Source organism: Nycticebus coucang, chromosome 14 (genome assembly GCF_027406575.1).
Source record: "Nycticebus coucang isolate mNycCou1 chromosome 14, mNycCou1.pri, whole genome shotgun sequence".
Classification (NCBI taxonomy): Eukaryota; Metazoa; Chordata; class Mammalia; order Primates; family Lorisidae; genus Nycticebus; species Nycticebus coucang.
In genome coordinates, this window is record NC_069793.1 from 72,686,744 (window position 1) to 72,699,106 (window position 12,363).

Genomic DNA, 12,363 nt, shown 5'->3' on the forward strand with positions numbered 1-12,363 from the left:
ATTTTACTCTTTTTTTCCTGGTTAGGTTAGCCAAAGGTTTATGTATTTTATTGACCTTTTCAACAAACCAACCTTTTGATTTATTGATCTGTTGTATAATTCTTTTGTTTTCAATTTCATTTAATTCTGCTCTAATTTTGGTTATTTCTTTTCTTCTACTGGGTTTGGGGTTGGAACATCCTTCCTTTTCCAGTTGCTTGAGATGTCCCATTAAGTTGTTAACTTCCTCTCTTTCCGTTCTCTTGAGGAAGGCTTGCAGTGCTATAAATTTCCCTCTTAGGACTGCCTTTGCCATATCCCAGAGGTTCTGATAATTCATGTCTTCATTGTTGTTTTGTTCCAAAAATTTGGCAATTTCCTTCTTAATCTCATCTCTGACCCAGCTATCATTCAGCATAAGGTTATTTAACTTCCATGTTTTTGTATGAGTATGCAGATTCCTGTTGTTACTGAGTTCAACTTTTATTCCATGGTGGTCCGAGAAGATGCATGGAATAATTTCTATTCCTTTAAAATTTACTGAGGTTAGACTTGTGACCTAAGATGTGATCGATTTTGGAGTATGTTCTGTGTGCTGATGAGAAGTATGTGTATTCAGGTTGTTGGGAGGAAATGTTCTGTAGATGTCTGCTAAATCCAAATGTTGGATGGTTAGGTTTAAATCTAAAATTTCTTTGCTCAGCTTCTTATTAGAGGATCGATCCAACACTGCCAAAGGGGTGTTTAAATCTCCAACTATTATGGAACTGGAGGAAAGCAAGTTGCTCATGTCTGTTAGTGTTTCTCTTATAAATTGAGGTGCATTCTGGTTGGGTGCATAGATATTAATAATTGAAATCTCATCATATTGTGTATTACCCTTAACAAATATGAAGTGACCATTCTTATCCTTCTTTACTTTTGTTGGTTTAAAGCCTATTGTATCTGTAAATAAAATTGCAACACCTGCTTTTTCCTGATTACCATTTGCCTGAAATATGGATGACCATCCTTTTACCCTTCATCTATATTTGTCTTTTAAGGTAAGATGTGACTCTTGTATGCAGCAAATATCTGGCCTGAGTTTTTGTATCCAGTCAGCTAACCTGTGCCTCTTTAGAGGACAGTTTAAGCCGTTCACATTAATGGAGAATATTTATAAGTCTGGTGAAATTTTAGGTTTCGAGTTTTTTGAAAGTCCAGTGGACATTTTTAATCCTTTTGCCACTGTGGAAGTTGGAGTTTGATCAAAAATTTCTGAGTGAGTTTACTTTTGTGGTAGAGGATTGGGCTTGTCATTATGGAGGATAGGTCTAAGAATATCCTGAAGAGCTCGTTTGGTTATGGCAAATTTCTTCAACATATGAATGTCATTAAAGTATTTAATTTCTCCATCATAAATGAAACTCAGTTTAGCTGGATAGAGGATCCGAGGTTGAAAGTTATTTTGCTTTAGGAGATTAAAAGTCGATGACCATCCTCTTCTGGCTTGAAAAGTTTCAGCAGAGAGATCTGCAATCATGCTAATACTCTTCCCTGTGTAGGTAATGGCTTTCTTACGTCTGGCTGCTTTGAGAATTTTCTCCTTCATATTAACTTTAGTGAAATTAATTATGATATGCCTGGGGGATGTCTTATTCGGATTGAGTCGTGCTGGGGTTCTAAAACAGTCTGCCAGCTGAATTTCAGAATCTATAGGCATGCCTGGAAAATTCTCTTTCATAATTTCATGGAGAAGGGTCTCTGTGCCTTGTGAGGCCACTTTCAGGGATTCCACTTTCAGGGATTCCAGTGAGGTGGATATTAGCCTTCTTCAAATTATCCCAGAGCTCTCTGAGAGAATGATCCTTTTTTGCTCTCCATTTCTCTTCCTTTTTCAGAGTTTGGGAGTGTTCAAAGGCTTTGTCTTCAATGTCAGAAATCCTTTCTTCTGCTTGCTCCACTCTGTTACTGAGGGATTCTACTGTATTTTTCAGATCTTTGAGGGCTGAAAATTCTTGCTTCAGTGCTTCAAAATCTTTGGTGGTTTTTTCTTTAAGTTCGTTAAATTCTTGAGACAACTTTTGCATTTCTCCTCGAATTTCTAATTCCAAGTTTTGAATTGCTGCTCGAATTTCTAATTCCAAATTTTTCTCCATTTTATTAATCTTGTTTGCAATTGAAATTCTGAGTTCGATTTCTGACATCTCGGCCAGCTGTTTATGAATGGGATCTTCTGTTACATCTGTCATATCTTTCCTTGGGGGAGGTTGATCTATTCTGGTTATTCATGTTACCAGAGTTTTTCCACTGATTCTGCCCCATGATTGTTTTACACCATTTGATTTTTCCCCTGGAGCTTTATTGAGGACACATACAGTGCTATGGCCTGAGAAACTGGGGACCTGTTTGGTGTAGTGGGGCTAAGTGGTTCTGTCTTGTTTTCAGCTGGTCTCTGTTCGACCCTATTGAAACAGTTACTCTGGGTTGAAGTCTCAGCTGTGGAGACATACCAGCAATTAAGTCACCCCACCCCCCACAGGCAACAATTGGAAAAGGAAAATCAAACCTTCCTACAACCACACACCCAGGGTACCACCTGAATAGTCCTTGGGTGATTGGCTCAGTTCAAAAGGTCCAAATCAATTGTCTCAGTCAGCACCTGTCTCGGGTGGGAGAGTTTAAAAGGTCTCTGGCAACTGGATCGCAGGGGTCTGGTGACTACTCAGATATGGCTTGCTCAAGTGCTCTGTGGAGTCAGGAGGACCCACCAAGCAAATAGATCAGTCTGGTAAGTTTTATGCCTCCTTCCCCACCTTGCACCTCTGTCACACCCAGTCACTGATAGTCCTATGGGGCTTTGACCCAGTTGCCTGTAGTGAACAGATACTCCAGGGGTTTGCACTTGCCTGAATCACAAGAAAATCTATTTCTGCTCAGCCAGGCCACTGCACTCTGCCTCTATCTAGCAGGGGGAGGTGAGGCCTGACAACCTCGGGCGTTTGATGGAGGCTGGGGGGTGTTCACTCAGTTCCAGCCCCGCCCCTGATTGATGTTACTGACAGACCAGAACAGAACAACTTTGTGGGAATTTGTTTCTGTCCCTACTAAATTCCCCTGCAGAAGGGAAGCTGTTTTTAGTTCCCAGAGCCTGAGCCTCAGGCCCTGTCTCTGCTCCTGAAGGTTTGTATTCAGTTACCTGTCAGTTCTAGCCTCCTGTCTTCCTTTGTCTATAGGCTGACGATCCCCTCAGGGCTGGGTGCGTCTTAGGCTCAGTAAAGCAGTCCTCTGGGTCAGCCCCGCCCTGGGAATCTCCCAGCTCTGCCGTGCGTTTCTAGTCCCCACGCTCCACCCAGGCTGGTACCGCCTCAGGCAAACCCTTTACTCACAGAGCCTGCATTTCTGTCCCAGATCTGTTCCGTGGTGGTTGCCACCTGAGTAGATGCCTCCTCTGGTTGCCCAGGGAGACAGGGGGTGTGGCTTCAGAATATCCGGGAGTGAGCCCTATTGTTCCCAAAAGATGGCCGCTCGGGTGTGGTTCCCTCTCGGCTGACGGTCCTCTCCTCACTCCCATGCCCCAGAGTCAGCACTGACCAGCTGCAGTTTAGGCCCTGTCCACACCCCTCAAGAAATCACCCAAGAATCTGGACTCCTGGGGGACAGGCCTCCAGACCTCAGAGTGAGAGTGGAGGGGAGTGCTGGGAGCTCAGAGTTGCAGGTAGAGAATATATACAGTTTTATACAGTTTTATGCCTGGCAGGAGAATGCTGTGGCACCCTAGTAGGGGAGGTAGGTCCAGTTTTTAGAGGGTCTCTCCCGTGTAGTGTAGTGGGAGGACCTTTGAACTCTGCTGTTTTGTTTGTGGGGCCCTCCGAGCCGTTCTCATGGGGGAGGGGACTTCCGTCCACTTGGTGATGGATTTTGTACCTTTTGTTTGTATCCTTGGGTCGCAGCTCAACTCAGGGGGGTTGATGTGTGTTCTTCAACCTTCTCTCTTGTCCTTTAACTTTCTGTCCTTTAACTCTCCTTCTGGATGGGAGCCTCTGTGGAAAGCTGGCTTCAGTGGTAATTACCTAGTGGTAATTCCCTGCAGAGTCCAATGGCCATCTTGTCTCCGCCCCCGATACTTTGCTGTCTTTATGTGTCAAACATGCCATCAGGCTCTGTGCAGAGAGAGCCCCTGAAGAAGCAGCCCAACCCTCTGGGAGCCCCCAAGGGTCAGCAAGAAAGAGCACAGCTTTCTTGTTCACACTAGACTGGAAAGGCAATTCCTCGGCACCTTTGATGTGCCTGGAGACAGACAGCACAGGGACCATTACACTTCGCCGTCTCACCACTCCCCAGGAAACACAGAAGGGAAAAGGGAGACTCAGGGAGCTGGATGGTTGGTCCAGGTCCAAGTGGCCAGCGAGTGAGTTGGGCACTGAACCCAGGCCTGTGCAACTTCCTGCATCGATGGTTTACTTGCACAACTGACTGGGACACAGTGTTCATCCAGTGGAGAGTCTTAAAAAGCTTTGGAAAACACTTTTCTCATTTTATTGTCACAACAACCCTATGAAGTAGGCACCGATGTCCTTATTTTGCCATTGAGAAAAGTGAGGTTCAGACTTTATTCAGCTGGGCAGCCAGCTTGGAAATACAGAGTTGAGACCAGAATTCATTATTTTTTTCGTCTAATCTCCTGGGCACTTGGGTGGCTCCTCTAGGGCCATGGAAAGGAGGAGCCACCTGATGACGAGGCTCTAGGAGGCCTGCATTCTGTCTGAGGACAGTGCTGCAAGGGATAGACCTGGCTTGTGTTACCAAATCTTATTGCAGTCCATCTCTCTAGTGCCACTGGGCTCCTGTCTGGGAAAAATTCTAAATCCTTATAACCTCTCATGTTCTAGGATAAAGTTCAGGCTTCTTCACAAAACACACGGGTCCTGTAAGATCTGACTTCTGGCCTTTCTCCAAATCATCTTTCCATCTGTTCCCTTGAGTCCATGTGACTGTCTCTGAAGGTGCAGCTAGACTCTGTTCTCACTGAACTCCAGATTCTGCTTGGGCCTGCATGGCCCTATCCCACAGCCCACAGGGCAAATTCCTTCAAGACCATGTGGAACACACTTCCTTTGACTTTGTCCATCCCTGATCTCTCCTCCCTCTGCATATCTGTGGCCCCCTTTTATGGCCATGTTACAGCCATGACCAAACCTAGTGGTAATTCTCTGCAGAGTCCAATGTCCCCACAGACTGAGTGTTGCTTTGGGGCAAGGTCCCAGATGGATTCCTTTCTGTGTGACTAGATACTCCAGTACAGAGCCTGGCATAAAAAAGGAGCTTAACATGTGATTGCTGAATGAATGAACGAAGTGAAAGGATACAACCCCCAAACTCTCTCCTTAGAAATGTTCAGGGACTGACATTGTTAACTGTGCTCTAGTGCAATTGCTGCATTTCAAGGCAGGTCCTTCTTACTATGTTCTAGCCAATTTCAGCCAGGAATATTCTATTTTACATGTTAAAAAGCAATAAAAACAAATTCAGGACTCTTGTTTACCTGATGCCAAGCTATTGATACTTGTGGATATTTTTCTTTTCTAAGAGGCCAAGAATAGATTTCAGGGGAGATAACGGTGTGAGTATGTGTCTTGTTCAGCATGTAGCCCTGAGGCAAACTGAGAGAAAGTTTTGTTTCAAAGAAGTATCCAATTCAAGCATTCATGCTAAAATGTTTAAAAATTATAAAAAATAAACAAAGAAAAAAAGCCAGGGGGGAAATACCCTCTTCTGGCATGATGGCAGGAGATTCACTGCCCTGCCCATAGAGAAATTTTCAGATATCTGGCTTGGCGCCCATAGCACGTGGTTACAGCACCAGCCACATACACTGAGGCTGGCAGGTTCAAACCCAGCCTGGGCCAGTTGAATAACAATGACAACTTCAATAACAACAACAAAAATAGCCAGGTGTTGTGGCAGGCACCTGTAGTTCCAGCTACTTGGGAGGCTGAGGCAAGAGAATCTCCTGAACCCAAGAGTTTGAGGTTGCTGTGAGCTGTGATGCCACAGCACTCTACTGAGAGCAACAAAGTGAGACTCTGTCTCAAAAAAAAAAACCAAAACAAAAAAAACGAGAAATTTTCAGGTATCAATCCAATGTCAACTTTCTGGTGTTCATAGATATTTTTCTGACATAAGCACATGATAAGATATAACTGTGGGCTATCATAAGCTTTGCTCTTGGCACAACTTTTAAGTTTTCCCCCAAAGAGGAGAGATTAACATAAATCCTTTATAAACTCTTGCAAAAATAAAAGAGGAGGGAACGTTTTCCAAATCATTCTATGAAGCCAGCATTATTTGGATACTAAAACCATATAAGAACATCACAAGAAAATCACAGATCAATATCCCCATAAATATTGACATAAAATTCCTCAATAAACACTATTAAATTGACCCTAATAAGATATAAAAAAGATTATACACTACAACCAAGTGGGATTTATTAAGGCAGGCAAGGTTGGTTTAACATACAAAAACTAATCAATGTAATATACCACTTAAGACAATAAAGGACAAAAACTATATGATCATGTCAAAAGACACAGGAGAAGCATTTAACAAAATCTGACAAAAACCCAACACATTATGAACAGAAAAAATTCTCAGTTCAAGGCCACCTATGAAATACTGACAGATAACATCATACTCAAGGGTAAATGAAATGATGAATGACTGAAATATCTCCCTCTATGATTAGAAATAAGACAAGGTGTCTGCTCTCTCATCATTGATATACTTATATTTGCTATTGTACTGAACTTTCTAACCAGAGAAATTAGAAAATAATTTAAAAAAAGACATAAAAGAAAGAAAGGTATCCAGGTTGAGGAAAGAAAGAAAATATCTCTATTCACCGATGAAAAGATCTTAAATCTTAATACATAAAAAACTCCTAATGTATCAGGACTAATTAACCAGTTCAGCCACATTGCAGGATACAAGATCAATGTACAAAAATCAACAGTATTTCTATTCTATATATTAGCAATGAACAATCAAGACACAATTCTGTTCATTACTGCATCCAAGGAATAAAATATTTAAGAATAAAATTAGTAAAATAAGTATAAGACTGATATGTATGAATATTATAAAACATAGAAAGAGATTAAAGGAGCCTTTAAATAAATACAAAAAATCCTATGTTCATGGGTTGGAAGACAATATTGTTTAAATGGCAATTCTTTCCAAATTGATTTACAGATTCAATGCTTTCCATATCAAAATCTCAGTTGGATTTTTTTGTAGTAATTGACAAGATTGACAAATTATGAAATTCACATGGGAATGCAAGGGAAAAAGAAGAACTAAGTTGGAAGACCCATACATCTCAACTTCAAAACTTGCTATGAAGCTACAATGTGGTTCTTTGCCTACTTGCCCTGGCAATGAAGGCCTGTTCACTGTCTCTGGTGAACATATTCTGCTTTGTAAACTTTCTTACTCTGTAAACCTATCTTTTCCTTCCTCAATAAAGTTTGTTTTATGTTTGCCTTAAAAAAAAAAACAAACAAACAGTTTGGTAAGGGCATTCAGATCAATGGAATAGAATTGAGAGTCCAGAAATAAACCTTCACATTTATGTTCAATTGATTTTTGACAAGAATATCAAGACAATTAAAAAAGGAAAGAAAGTCTTTTCAACAAATTATGCTAGGATAACTGGCTAATCGCATGCAAAAGAATGAAGTTGGGCCCAGACTTCATACAAAGATTAATCCCAAATGGATCTAGATTTATATGTGAGGATTAAAATTATAAAACTATTAGAAAAAATATGGGAATAAATATTCATGACTTTGGATTAAATAGTGGTTTCTTATATAGGACATTAAAAGCTAAAGTGACCAAAAAAGAAAAAGATATAAACTGGACTTAATCAAAATAAAAAACTTTTGTACTGCAGGGAAATAATCAAGGAAGTGAAAAAATAGCCCACAGACTGGGAGAAAATAGTTGCAAATCATGTATTAGATAATAGACTTGTATCCAGAATATAGAAAGAACTCTTATAACTAAATAATAAAAAACAAATAATCCAATTAAGACTAGATAATAACCCAAATGGATCTAGATTTATATGAGTTCTTTATATAAAAAACTCCTATAACTAAATAATAATAAAAAAAAACAATTAAGACTAGATAATAACCCTAATGGATCTAGACCTTGAATAAATACTTCTCCAAGGAAGACAAAACATACTCCCATAAGCACAGGTAAACATGCTGACTATCATTAGTCATTAGGGAAATCTAAATCAAAACCACAATGAAATACCACTCTAAACCAACGAGAATGTCTAAAATGAAAAAACATCATAAAAAGTGTTGGAAAGGATGTGGGGGGTGAGGGAAGGAAACTTTATCGTTGCTGGTAGGATTGTAAAATGATGCAGCTACCTTTGAAAACAGGTTGGCAGCTCCAAAAAAGGAATTATGGAGTTACCATATGACTTAGCAATGTTACTCCTAGGTATACACCTGAAAGTACTGAAGTACTGGAAATATAAGCCCGTAGAAAAACTTGTACACTCGTGTTCATACCAGCATTATCATAAAACTTAAGTGGAAACAGTTCAAATGTCTATCAACTGATAAATGGATAAACAACGTGTAGGGTGTGTGTGTGTGTGTGTATCAGGAATAAAGTATTGATTCATGCAACACAGATAGACCTTGAAAACATTATGCTAAGTGAGAGTTACTACACACAAAGGCAATATCTTGTCCAATTCCACTTACATAAAATGTTCAGAACAGGCAAGCTGATGGGAAGAGTAAGTGGATTAGTGGTTGTCAGGGCTAGGGGAGTGAATGCTCATGAGTATGGGGTTTCCTGGTTTCTTTTTTAGGGTGATGAAATGTTCTAAAGTTAGATGTGGGGTGGGGGGGAGATGCACAACTCTGTGAATAGCCAAAAAAAATACTGCATTGTATATTTTGAAAGGGTGAATTTTATGACATATGAATTTTATCTTAATAATGCTATTATAAAAAACATATGCAAGAAAGAGATAGTAGGGAATGTGGAAAAAATGGAAACATATGACTTGCTAGTAGTGGTAAGAATGACGGAGATTATTTTTCTGTTTTCTGATGTTCTTGTTTTGATGTTGTCTGTACAATAATAATGTGAAGGGAAGAGAGAAGGAGAGAGAGAAAGAGCTGAGTCTGGGGTCCTGCTGCCAGCCCTCACTCTGCTAGAGACCATACACCCTTCAGTAGACGGCCTCACCTCTCGGGGCCTCAGTTTCCTTTCTTGGGACGTGGAAATATCAGCGACTTCACAGACTGCTGTGAGGATTACATCAGGCTTTACATACCCAGAGCAGACACATACCAGGTACCTAAAGTTCTCATTTTCTCTCATCTTCGTTTATTTATGCAAAAAATTATGTAGACTCTATTACATCCTGGGGAAATGTGTGAATTAAGATGGGACTTTGTTCTTAAATATCTCAGCGTTTAGAGGGGAAGACAGACACGTAGTAACTAAAACAAGTTCATTGGGGAGGATAATAGTACGATTTCCACAAATAGCATGTTGGCTAAGCTATCTACACAGAACAAATACATTTGGGAACTTTTGTTGGGAGCTACTGGTGAAGACCAAAGAGAAAAGAAATCTCACAGAAGAACGATAGAATCCATAACCACAAGTCCTTAAACTGTCAGGTTTGTCTTTAACATGCTTCCATGTGTTTTATCACATGCAATTCTCAGAGAATACCAGCAAGGAAAGTATTATTACCCTTCTTTATAAATGAGAAGATTAAGTACCAGAGACGTCAAGAGAGTGTTTTGTGCAGCTAGCACCTGGGGCAGGACCCCTCCCACTCTGCCACAACAGCATCTCCCTCTGAGCAATCTTGGTTGCACCCCACCAGGAAGGAAGATGGGGGGGAAGTACAGTGCCAGAAGTGCACAGGAGTCTTCTCCGAGTCATGGCTGGTAGGAGGTAGTGAGTATGTACCCTGGTCCCCTTGGGTCCCAGTGAGAAAGCTCACCAGAGGAACACCCCAGGACCCACCCAGCCCTGGACACCAAATGCAAAGATTGTATATGTGCTCCTTGAGGAAATACTTGTGCTTTGCAGGAATTCAGCATGCAGTAAATACTTCTGCAGTGATCTTGCTAAGTAACGAGTCGAGGGTGGGGAAAGGAAATCTGGCATCATTTATAGAACTCCTACGTTATGCTGTTGCTTCCTCAGCCAGAATGCATGAGGTATCACAGCGGCCTTTTCCTTTCGACATGGAGGTGACACTGAAAACCAGAAAGGCCAAGTGACCTGTCCAAGATCACACAGAAAGTCTGTAGCCAAGAAGAGTGAGGACTCTTACCTGCCCCTCTTTTCACTCATCATGAGGATGCTTAATTCCATACTATGCGAAGAAGTCCTGGCTTCAAGAGCAGAGGGCAGAATCAATGAAATGACCAAAGGAGCTCAGCATTGCAAGCTGTGAAGCTCGTATCTTCTATTTAAACCCAACACAAACACACACACACCCAGGTCTCAAGGGTGAGGGGGTAGGGCACTAATTTTATGTTTGTATCCCCAAGGGCTTAGCTTAATATCTGGCACAGAACAGGGGCTTCAAGGGGTCCTGCTTGGCAACAGCCTAATTGGTCATTGGTTTTGCTGGAACTTGCCCTCAGCTAAAAGCAAAAACCCTTTCTTCCTCAAATACATCCTCCTTGATGGAGAAGGATGGCAGTGTAGAGCACAGGTGTTCAGCACAGAAACCCAGGTAGGTCCTGCGATGACACTGACGCTGCCAAGCTTTCAGCAGCTGGCCGGCTGGAGTGACCATAGTCTCATCTATCAAGAGCCACAACTAGTCCACTGCTTGGCTTCAGTATCAACCCCAACCCCTTGAACCTGACAGTAAGTTTGTGATCCCAAAGACTTTTTACTATTGGAACACCTCTGGAATTAAATAAACGAATAGCTTGCAGGCCCAGAAGCCAGGCTGTGTCTAGCAGCCTGCAACTATCCTGTTCAGGAAAAGCAGAGGGACTCTAACTCATCCACTGTCGTGGAATAGCTCCTAGAACTCTGCAGTGATTTACAATGACCTGTGGGATTAAGAACCAAAGTTTGTAGAATTCTCAGCTAGACAAGACTCGAGAAGGAGACCCTGAAGTCATCAAGAGTTCACCCCAAGAAATACTGAAAGAACACAGACTTGGGAGCCAACAGACCTAAGGTAAAGCCTAGCTTTGTCTCTTGCAAGATGTCTCATTTTTAGAAGGCATCCTAACCTCTCTAAGCTTCAGTTTCTCCCTGGGTTAACATGGGTACAGTTTATTGTTATTAGGAAGGCTAGACAAACTAATCAGGTGGACGGGGTTAGCAGGTGACTGCCTGGTAATGTGAAACTGAGGTGAAGGGGAGACGTCTCAGGTGGGCTGCTGGTTGACATAAGAATGGGTGAGATGACAAGAGAGTGTGTGGTGAAAAAAAAGTAGGGAAAAGGGAAATGAATCATGGGGAAAGCTGCTTTTAGTAGGGTAAGAGGAAAGTAAGTCAGAGCTCCAATGAAATGTGCTCAAAGGACATAAAAATTAAAAAATATAGCCTTTTGGAAAGAAGTATAGAGAATCCTCAAAGAACTCAAAATACACCTTCCATTTGGTCCCATAATCCCATGACTAGGCATCTACCCTGAAGAAAAAAGAATCTTATCTTAAGGACATTTTCAGTGGATTGTTTATCGTAGCTTTATGTATAATCACGAAGATGTGGAAACAACCTAAGTGCCTGTCAACTCATGAATGGATTAATCAACTGTGGTATACGTGTACCATGGAATACTATTCAGCCATAAAACGATGGAGACTTTACATCTTTTGTGTTAACCTGGATGGAGTTGAAACACATTCTTCTAGGGCGGCGCCTGTGGCTCAGTCGGTAAGGCGCCGGCCCCATATACCGAGGGTGGCGGGTTCAAACCTGGCCCCGGCTGAACTGCAACCAAAAAATAGCCAGGTGTTGTGGCGGGCGCCTGTAGTCCCAGCTACTCGGGAGGCTGAGGCAAGAGAATCGCTTAAGCCCAGGAGTTGGAGGTTGCTGTGAGCTGTATTATGCCATGGCACTCTACCGAGGGCCATAAAGTGAGACTCTGTCTCTACAAAAAAAAGAAACACATTCTTCTTAGAAAAGTATCACAAGAATGGAAAAACAAGTATCCAATGTATTCAATACTAGTATGAAGCCAGTAGATGAACTAATACATGCCCACACAAGAGAAAACTCAATTCAATTTAAACTGGGGGGGAGGGAGGAGGAGGGAGGGGGTGGGTGTGCAATGTAAGGGTATAGGGCACACCTCTTGGGTGCAGTCAC

The 12,363-nt window shown here is 41.7% G+C and overlaps 1 protein-coding gene across 4 annotated transcripts in view; it reads right to left on the reverse strand.

Annotated features, from left to right (window-relative positions):
• The window catches only part of TENM4 (teneurin transmembrane protein 4), a 799,143-nt gene that overhangs the window by 633,067 nt on the left and 153,713 nt on the right, over positions 1–12,363 (reverse strand). The gene's annotated exons all lie outside the window — the stretch shown is intronic.